The sequence below is a fragment of the Phycodurus eques genome, chromosome 11 (assembly GCF_024500275.1).
Source record: "Phycodurus eques isolate BA_2022a chromosome 11, UOR_Pequ_1.1, whole genome shotgun sequence".
Classification (NCBI taxonomy): domain Eukaryota; kingdom Metazoa; phylum Chordata; class Actinopteri; order Syngnathiformes; family Syngnathidae; genus Phycodurus; species Phycodurus eques.
Window position 1 is genome coordinate 26,531,121 of NC_084535.1, and position 11,296 is coordinate 26,542,416.

At 40.5% G+C, this 11,296-nt stretch overlaps 1 protein-coding gene across 2 annotated transcripts in view; it reads left to right on the top strand.

Moving 5' to 3' along the window:
• Positions 1-11,259: 11,259 nt before the first annotated feature.
• cdk1 (cyclin dependent kinase 1) overlaps positions 11,260-11,296 on the top strand; it is a 35,431-nt gene continuing 35,394 nt past the window's right edge. The window contains exon 1 of one of the 2 annotated variants that reach the window (XM_061689684.1): positions 11,260-11,296. This exon is cut by the window's right edge and continues 64 nt beyond it. The gene's annotated coding sequence lies outside the window, so the exon portion shown is untranslated. The other variant, XM_061689686.1, reaches the window with a different exon arrangement.

Genomic DNA, 11,296 nt, shown 5'->3' on the forward strand with positions numbered 1-11,296 from the left:
TACATGTGACACTTTTTTTTTATTAATACAGTAGTTTGTTCAATCCCCGGCCCCGCCTGTGTGGAGTTTGCATGTTCTCCCCGTGCCTGCGTGAGTTTTCTCCGTGCACTCCGGTTTCCTCCCACATCCCAAAAACATGCATTAATTGGAGACTCTAAATTGCCCATAGGTGCGAATGTGAGTGCGGATGGTTGTTTGTTTGTATGTGCCCTGTGATTGGCTGGTAACCAGTTCTGGGTGTACCCCGCCTCGTGCCCGATGATAGCTGGGATAGGCTCCAGCACGCCCGCGACCCTTGTGAGGAGAAGCGGCTCAGAAAATGGATGGATTGGTGAAATATTATACATTTTTAATGCTGTTACTTTCAATAATTGTTTACAATAATGTTTCATATTCAAAATTGTCATATATACATATACACACACACACACACACACACACACACATATATATATGTATATATACATATACATATATATATATATACATACACATACATATATATATATATATATATATATTTTTTTTTTTTTTTTTTTTTTTAATTTGTGTGTGTGTGTGTGTTTATGTGTATATGTATATATGACAATTTTGAATATGAAACATTATATACATACATACATACATATAAATCCCCTAAATGCCCAACGCGTTGTCTTCGCTTTGGGGCTTAACTGTAAGTAAAAGTACCAGACTAAATTTGGGTAATCTGCCAACACACATTGGGCCGGCGTCGCACATTAGGGCCTATTCCCTTCTTAATGGCAGGCCAACAAAAAAACACGGCCCTCATTCCTCATCGGCTCAAGACAGAGGGTGCTAAGAATCACCGGGCTAATTATGGCTGCTTACGGACAACGGACTTGGCTATGCTCGAACAGAATATGGTTACTCCTACAAACATTTTAGGTCAAACCCAATGAAACTCTTTAGAAGTAACAAATTGGTGCATAGTAACTTGGGATAAGTTAGCGACATCACACGAGTCCCAATTTTACTTTCCCTCACTATGATTAAACTCATTTCACGCTCACATTAAGAGTTCAGTCATTCACCCTATATCTTGTACTTTATGTACGTTTGTCTGTAATTTTTGTAGTAAAGTCCCTCTGAATTTCCTCCAGACTCCTCTGTAGTTTTCATGAAAATGTTCTCTAAAAACTCTACTTCTGTTGTGTGTGTTTGAGCTTCAACCAGTTGACTGCTGTAATCGAGAACTTTTATTTCATCCGTGTAGTGAGCCGTCTAGATAACAGATTGAAGGAGGTTTTTCGTCACTTTTCCAAAAATTTACAAATGTAAAAAGAGACGTGGTGCCCTATACGAGAGAAAGATAGCTTGATTGTAACTGACATATGTCTACACCGGAAGTAAGGCCAGGCGTTTACTTTCCGACATATCCCTTTTCCAAATTAATTATTATTCAAAACCAATGTATCCTACAAAGTTTACCAATCTAAACTTAATTCAAGAAAGAAGCAACGAGTTACAAATACGTTTGGCTAATCGCTTTAAACTCTTCTAACACTGGAAGACACAAATTTGTCAACACACAACAGCGAAATTGTAAACGCCATTGTTCAAACTACACACAAAGTAACGCCATCGACGAGAAAGACAGCAACATCCAGAATATCTAAAGCTACTTTCGACTTAATGAAAACGTGCCGAGAAATGAAGGGGCATCATTATAAGCAAAATTTAATTTGTTGAATTGTGCAAGACGATTCGGAAAAAGATACGAGAAGAATCAAGAACTTATGTTCGGTTTGTTCACGGAAACCCTTGAAGCTGGACATGGAATAAAAAACGTAAAACATGCATTAATTCGCCACAAGAAAATAATTTTCGGTTTGAAAATGGCAGATGAAACAATATGTCATGAAATCGTACGAGTTAAAGAATTTTATACATACATATACAGTGACCCTCAACGAATGATTACTAGAAAGCTAGAAGCAGACCCAGTTCTATGTATCCTGCCTTAAGTGGACGAATGGCGTTTTCACCATTAGTTCACTTAAGGCTGGAAAAGCTTGTGGTCTGGATAAAATTTCTGTTGAAATTGCTTCAAGCAAGAGGTAGAACTTAAGATCCTTGTAAAACTATTTCTAACTGGAAAGACGCAGAAATTATTTTGCTACATAAATCAGGCGATAAAATGAATTTAAGAAATTAGCGCCCAATAAGCCCCCTCTCAACGATTTATAAAGTTTTCACACACATATTGGACAAACTAATTGGAATCAAACTCAGTGAAGCACAGCCGATAGAACAAGCGGGTTTTCGTAGCGGTTTTAATACAATAGCTCACAGACCGTTCAACAAATAATCGAACGGCATGAGTACGAAATGCCTCTGTGTATAGCCTTCATCGACAATGAAAAAGCATTTGAATCAGTCAAGACCACTTCGATACTGCAGGTGTTGGTAAATCAAGGGATATAGCCGACCTATATCAACATTCTACAATCAGTATACGAGGATTATTCTAGTTCAAAACGAATTGATCATGAAAGAGCGCAAATAAATCCAGGAAAGGGCGTCAGACAAGGCGACCAAAGCCATTTACAAATTGCCTTGAAGAAATATTTAAAAAGCTCAATTGGGAAAAAGGACTAAAAATTAACGGCGCTTATTTGAGCCATCTTCGTTTTGCAGATGACGTCATTCTCCTACGATGCTGAATAACTACAGCGTCGTATTCAGGAACAACACTTAAAAAGCCGTCGCTCAGGTCTCAAAATGAACAAAATTAAATCAAAGGTCGTGTTCAATCGTTACTGTCCACAAAAAGATGTCAAAATGGACGACTATGTCCTAGACGCCTTCAACAGCTACATCTATTTAGCCCAATTTATAACAATGGATGGAAATACAAGCACTAAAGTTGAACGCCCTCATAAAGCTTGCCTGGAAGGCACCGTGTTATATTCAAGAACAATTTCCCCATTTGCTTGAAAAGAAAGGTATTCGATCAATGTATTTTACCAGTCCTCACTTACGGTAGTGAAACTTGGACTACGAATGCCAAAGTTATACAAAGGCTCTGTGTTACCCAAATGAATAGGACGCCAAATGTGGAAAATAAGTGTTCGCAGCAAGAAAAAATGCAGTTGGATAAGACGGCAGACGCGAGTTACCGACATCATGAAAAAAATAAAAACCCTGAAATGGAAATGGGCTGGCCACGTTGCCCGAAGAGCTGACAAAAAGGTGGACCACAGAAACTATCAATTGGATACCACTGGGCCCAAAGCGGCCACAGCAAAGACCTACAAGTAGATGGATAGATGAAATTATTAAATGCAACCGAATACACTGGCAACAAATTGGAAACTGCCGTAGTAGTTGGAAACGAGAAGAAGAGGCCTTCATCCTGCAGTGGATAGAAAATGGCTGATGATGATGATATATGTGTGTATGTCTATATATATATATATATATGTCTATATATATATATGTCTATATATATATATATATATATGTCTATATATATATATATATATATATATATAGACATATATATATATATATGTCTATATATATATATATATATGTCTATATATATATATATATATATATATATGTCTATATATATATATATATATATATATATATATATATATATATATATATATATATATATATATATATATATATATATATATATATATATATATATATATATATATATATATATATATATATATATATATATATATATATATATATATACACACACACACATTATACACAATGGGGAAGGAAAGTTTTCAGACCCCCTTAAATTTTTCATTCTTTGTTATAGTGAACCATGGTGTTGGCCGCATCATGCTGTGGGTGTGTTTTTCAGCTGCAGGGACAGGGAGACTTGTTTCAATCAAAGAAAAGATGAATGCGGCCAAGTACAGGGATATCCTGGATGAAAACCTTCTCCAGAGTGCTCAGAACCTCAGACTGGGCCGAAGGTTCACCTTAAATAAAGACAATGACCCTAAGCACACATCTAAAATACTGAAAGAGTGGCTTCAGAACAACTCTGTGACTGTTTTTGAATGGCGCAGCCAGAGCCCTGACTTAAACCCAATTCAGCATTTCTGGAAAGACCTGAAAATGGCTGCCCACCAACGTTCACCATCCAACCTGACAGAACTGGAGAGGATCTGCAAGGAGGAATGGCAGAGGATCCCCAAATCCAGGTGTGAAAAACCTGTTGCATCATTCCCAAAAAAGACTCATGGCTGTATTAGCTCAAAAGGGTGCTTTACTAAATACTGAGCAAGGGTCTGAATACTTATTGCTGTGTGATAAACCAGAGAATCCTATTTCTCACCATCTTGGAGTCCTTCAGGTGTTTTTTTAGCAAACTCCATGCGGGCTTTCATGTGTTTTGCGATGAAGCGAAGCTTCCGGCAGGCCACTCTGCCATAAAGCCCCAACTGGTGGAGGGCTGCAGTGATGGTTGACTTTCTAGAACTTTCTCCCATCTATCGACTGCATCCCTGCAGCTCAGCCAGAGTGATCTTTGGGTTCTTCTTTACCTCTCCCACCAAGGGTCTTCTCCCCGATTGCTCAGTTTGGCCGGACGGCCAGCTCTAGGAAGGGTTCTGGACATCCCAAACGTCTTCCATTTAAGGATTATGGCGGCCACTGTGCTCTTAGGAACATTAAGTGCAGGAGAATTATTTTTGTAACCTTGGCCAAATCAGTGCCATGCCACAATTCTGTCTCTGAGCTCTTCAGGCAGTTCCTTTGACCTCATGATTCTCATTTGCCCGAGCAAATGCACTGTGAGCTGTAAGGTCTTATGTAGACAGATGTGTGGCTTTCCTTATCAAGTCCAATTAGTATAATCAAACACAGCTGGACTCCAATGAAGGTGTTGAACCATGTCAAGGATGATCAGAAGAAATGGAAAGCACCAGAGTTAAATATGTGAGTGTCACAGCAAAGGGTCTGAATACTTATGGCTGTGTGATATTTCAGTTTTTCTTTAATAAATCTGCCAAAATTTCAACAATTCCATTTTTCTGTCAATATGGGGTGTTGTGTGTACATTAATGAGGGGGGAAATGAACTTAAATGATTTTAGCAAATGGCTGCAATATAACAAAGAGTGAAAAATTTAAGGGGGTCTGAATACTTTCCGTACCCACTGTATGCGTGTATATGCATATGGAGGGGGCATTAATGCCTTAATCATGATTAAATAATTAAAATCAAATTGAATAACTAAAAAAAGAACGCATTTTAATTCTACACTGATTACACTGACGCACACATCCGAGCTGGGCTATAGAAATGGAGGAATTGGTTGAAACAGCGGTTCAAGGACTGATAGGAGGCCAATTCTCTTGCAAAGTTGGTTGCTCTGGACTGTTTGCTGCGTTTCCACCGGATGTGAAGGCCCTTTTTAGTAGTAGAAGATAAAGGGTTAGAAAATGTGCTCCATATGGGCAGCGACATGATCCTACTTTTCCACTGCCATGCAGGAACCATTTAAAGGCAATACCTGTCCTGTTAACTTTAGGTTTGTATAATTGTTTGTTTGTTTTTATACTGTTTGTATTGAAATACAATTTAATGCATTTCTTTCAGCGTAAACTGTATTCCCTTCTGTGTCAATTATTTGATACAGTCGTCCATTAAAATCAATTTAAATTAAAACATTACTATATGATTAAAATGCAATTAATTGAGAAGAATTTAAAACCCTCTAATTAATTACACAATGATTTTCAATTGAGTCCCACCCATAATATATATACTATATATATTCGTCGTCGTTTGAGCCAAAGCGGACTTCATGGGAGACGACCAAGGAGGACAGCACTCATTCATTCATTTCCCGTACCACTTATCCTCACGAGGGTCGCGGGTGTGCTGGAGCCTATCCCAGCTATCTTCAGGCGAGAGGCGGGGTACACCCTGAATTGGTCGCCAGCCAATCGCAGGGCACAAAGAAACAAACAACCATTCACATTCACACCTACGGGCAATTTAGAGTCTTCAATGAACCTACCATGCATGTTTTTGGGATGTGGGAGGAAACCGGATTACCCGGGGAAAACCCATGCAGGCACGGGGAAAACATGCAAACTCCACACAGGCGAGGCCGGATTTGATCCTGGTTCCTCAGAACTGTGAGGCAGATATGATAGCCAATCATCCACCATGCCACCAAAGAAGGCATTGTTGAAAATAAATCATAAAAATGCGAGACTGGAATTTGCCAAACTGCATGTTGACAAGCCAAGCTTCTGGGAGAATGTTCTATAGACAGATGAGACAAAACTGGAACATTTTGGCAAGGTACATCAGGTGTATGTTCACAGATGAAAAAAATGAAGCATACCAAGAAAAGATCACTGTCCCTGCTGTGAAACATGGAGCAGGCTGTTATGTTCTGGGGCTGCTTTTCTCCATCTGGCACAGGGTGTCTTGAATCTGTGCAGGGTACAATGAAATCTCAAGACTATCAAGGTATTCCGGACAGATATGTCCTGCCCAGTGTCATAAAGCTCGGTCTCAGTCACAGATCATGGGTCTTGCAGCAGGATAATGACCCAAAACGCACATCTAAAATCACCCAAGAATGGTGAGTTTTGCCAAGAGCAAAACATTGGACTATTCTGAAGTGCCCTATGAATACTGATCAAATGCTATATGAACATTTGTAGGGGGAGCTGAAACATGCCATCTGGAGAAAGCACCCTTCAAACCTGAGACAAATGGAGCAATTTGCTCATGAAGAGTGGGCCAAAGTACCTGCCGAGAGGTGCAGATATCACATTGAAAGTTACAAAAATCGTTTGATTGCAAGTCATTGCCTTAAAAGGTTGTGCAACAAAATATTAACTTAAGGGTAGTATCATTTGGGTCCAGGCCTGTTTCATGAGGCTGTTCTTCCAAATAATTATGTTGAACCACAATTAAAAAGCAATCTCTGATTTTCATTGGTTAATTTTCTTTTTTGTTTTTATCCATTATTACTTTTGTCAGATTCAAGTTATTTCTGTGACCAATGTGGGTTTTTCTTTCACGAATAGAGGGTTAAAAATCTATCCATCTATCTATCTTGGGCTGTTCTCTACTAGAAATTGGATTTGAATGGGCGGGGAAAGCGATCAGTGAATGAGAATTTTTAGACTCAAATCAATAAGAATCTTAGAATATCATACGACTTTATTCTGACGAGCTACAACTGCTGACAACCCGCATTTACTTAAAAAAACAAAATATTTCACGTTTAGCCTTTATGGCCTTTTGTTTTACAGTGCATGCGCATATGTGCAGTTGTACAGCAGCTACTGTAGTCCTGCTGCTATCTAGTTGTCTAGAAAGGAGGAGGATGTTCCCCGCCAGCGTAGATTCATGCATTTTACGACGTCGAGATGGGTGCAAAACAGACCCAGATTCTACTTTTTGCGATGGTACACTCAGGGATCCTGGTTTAAGTAAGCCATTTTAAACTAATAAGAAAAACTTTTGCAAAGGGAGAAGCGGTAGTCAAAATGCGCCATCCTAAACGTGTCAGCCCACTCTCTTTCAATAGATAATTTTCAGATAATCAAACTGCATTTTTCATTTGCTGGACAATGACGTCTTTATTTAGGAATGGGAATTTCCAACTACTACGGCAGTTTCGTTACTGTCAAATCGAAAAGAATGGGAATTTAGAGGGCGAATCCGAGCGCGAGCGTATACTTGGTCACCAGCAACCAGCATCCCGGTTTTGCTGGTGTCACCAGCAACAAGTGGGGCAACAGCAGCATGCTGGTAGATGGTGACACCTGTAAAACCAGATCTGACTGGCATCGTTGTATGTCAACCAGCATTGACCATCATCCTCTGTTGATAGTAAGAAAAACATAAACACATTTTTAAACCAGCTCGTGACCATAGGTGAGGGTAGGAACGTAGATCGACCGGTAAATTGAGAGCTTCGCCTTTCGTCTTAGCTCCTTCTTTACCACAACGGACCGATACAAAGTCTGCATCGCTGCAGACGCCGCACCGATCTGCCTGTCGATCTCCCGTTCCATTCTTCCCTCACTCGTGAACAAGACCCCAAGATACTTGAACTCCTCCACTTGGGGCAGGATTTCATCCCCGACCTGGAGAAGGCACGCCACCCTTTTCCAATTGAGGAGCATGGTCTCAGATTTGGAGGTGCTGATTCTCATCCCAGCCGCTTCACACTCGGCTGCGAACTGCTCCAGTGAGAGTTGGAGGTCACGGCTTGATGAACCCAACAGAACCAACTACTTCATAGAACCAACTACTCCAACTCCAACTACAGGGGGATCACACTCCTCAGCCTCTCTGGGGTGCTTCGGGAGTATGGGGTGCCGAACCCCCTGATACGGGCTGTTCGGTCCCTGTACGACCAGTTTCAGAGTTTGTTCCGCATTGCCGGCAGTAAGTCGGACTCGTTTCCGGGGAGGGTTGGACTCCGCCAAGGCTGCCCTTTGTCACCGATTCTGTTCATAACTTTTATGGACAGAATTTCTAGGTGGAGCCGAGGCTTAGAGGAGGTCCGGTTTGGTGACCTCAGTATTGCATCTCTTACAGATTGTGTAGTTCTGTTGGCTTCATCAAGCCGTGGTCTCCACGTCTCACTGGAGCGGTTTGCAGCCCAGTGTGAAGCGGCTGGGATGAAAATCAGCACCTACAAATCTGAGACCATGGTCCTCATTCGGAAAATGGTGGAGTGCCATCTTCAGGTCGGGGATGAGATCCTGCCCCAAATGGAAGGGTTAAAATATATTGGGGTGTTGTTCACAAGTGAGGGAAGAATGGAACGGGAGATCAACAGGCAGATCGATGCAGCGTCTGCAGTGATGCAGACTTTGTATTGGTCCGTTGTGGTGAAGAAGGACCTAAGCCGAAAGGTGAAGCTCTCAATTTACCGGCCGATCTACGTTTCCTACCCACACCTATGGTCACGAGCTGTGGGTCATGACCGAAAGAACAACATCCCGGATACAAGCGGCCGAAATGTGTTTCTTCCGCAGGGTGTCCGGGCTCTCTCTGAGAGATAGAGTAAGAAGCTTTATGTGAACATTTAAACATAATAGGTAAAGGTAAGGTATAGGTCACAGGAGACCTGAAAATGGCTGTCCACCAACGTTGACCATCCAACCTGACAGTACTGGAGAGGATGTGCAAGGAGGAATGGCAGAGGATCCCCAAATCCAGGTGTGAAAAACTTGTTGCATCATTCCCACAAAGACTCATGGGTGTATTAGCTCAAAAGGGTGCTTCTACTAAATACTGAGCAAAGGGTTTGAATACTCATGGCTGTGTGATATTTCAGTTTTTCTTTTTTAATAAATCTGAAAACATGTCAACAATTCCGTTTTTTTCTGTCAACATGGGGTGCTGTCTGTACATTCATGAGGAAAAAATGAATTTAAATGATTTTAGCAAATGGCTGCAAATAAAAAAAGAATGAAAATTTTAAGGGGGTCTGAATACTTTCCGTACCCACTGTACATACATACATACATACTGTACATACATACAACCCCAATTCCACTGAAGTTGGGATGTTGTGTTAAACAAATAAAAACAGAATACAATGATTTGCAAATCATGTTCAACCTATATTTAATTGAATACACTACAAAGACATTTAATATTCAAACTGATAAACTTATTGTTTTTAGCAAATAATAATTAACTTAGACTTTTATGGCTGCAACACGTTCCAAAAATCATGTTTGTGATCATGTTTACCACTGTGTTACATCACCTTTTCTTTTAACAACATTCAATAAACATTTGGGAACTGAGGACACTAATTGTTGAAGCTTTGTAGGTGGAATTATTTCCCATTCTTGCTTGATTTACAGCTTCAGCTGGTCAACAGTCCGGGGTCTCCGTTGTCGTATTTTACGCCTCATAATGCGCCACACATTTTCAATGGGAAACTGGTCTGGACTGCAGGCAGGCCAGTCGAGTACCCGCACTCTTTTATTACGAAGCCACGGTATTGTAGCATGTGCAGAATGTGGTTTGGCATTGTCTTGCTGAAATAAGCAGGGGTGTCCATGAAAAAGACGTTGCTTGGATGGCAGCATATGTTTCTCCAAAACCTGTATGTACCTTTCAGCATTAATGGTGCCTTCACAGATGTGTAAGTTACCCATGTCATTGGCACTAACACAGCCCCATACCATCACAGATGCTGGCTTTTGAACTTTGCGTCCATAACAGTCCGGATGGTTCTTTTCCCTCTTTGGCCCGGAAGACACGACGTCTACAATTTCCAAAAACAATTTGAAATGTGGACTCGTCGGACCACAGAACACTTTTCCACTTTGCATCAGTCCATCTTAAATGAGCTCGGGCCCAGAGAAGCCGGCGGCGTTTCTGGGCATTTAATGTTGGTTTTCGGCCTTGCCGCTTACCTGCAGTGATTTCTCCAGATTCTCTGAACCTTTTGATGGTGATATGGACCTGCAGATGATGAAATCCCTAAATTCTTTGCAATTGTACGTTGAGAAACATTGTCCTTAAATTGTTCGACTATTTCCTCACACACTTGTTCACAAAGAGGTGAACCTTGCCCCATATTTGCTTGTGAATGACTGAGTAATTCAGGGAAGCTCCTTTTCTACCCAATCATGGCACCCACCTGTTCCCAATTAGCGTGTTCACCTGTGGGATGTTCCAAACGGGTGTTTGATGAGCATTCCTCAACTTTCTCAGTCTTTCTTGCCACCTGTCCCAGCTTTTTTGGAACGTGTTGCAGGCATATAATTATAAATTAATGATTATTTTCTATAAACAATAAAGTTGATCAGTTTGAACATGAAATATATTGTCTTTGTAGTGTATTCAATTAAATATAGGTTGCACATGATTTGCTAATCATTGTATTCTGTTTTTGTTTATGTTTAACACAATGTCCCAACTTCATTGCAATTGGGGTTGTACATACGTACATGCATACATTCTGTTATTTCCTGTGTTGTGAAGATGCTTTTCTAATTGGTGTGGTGAAACATTTCTATTGACACTAACGCTAGTACAATGACTGAATTGTGGGTTTGTTCTGCCGGACTGTATGTTGAATGTTTTAAATCAATATTCAAACTCGGTAAGTGGAAAGAAACTACTGTATATGTTTCCCCTTATCACAACGCTCATTTTTTTCGTGAGCACAGGCCACATGACAGCATTCCGTTTTTTGATAGGAGGATTCGAAAAACGCCGCAGAAGCTCATTGGTCCATTTTGAATACCACGCTGTGTGGTTTCTAATTCGAATCAGCCTGCACAAGCAA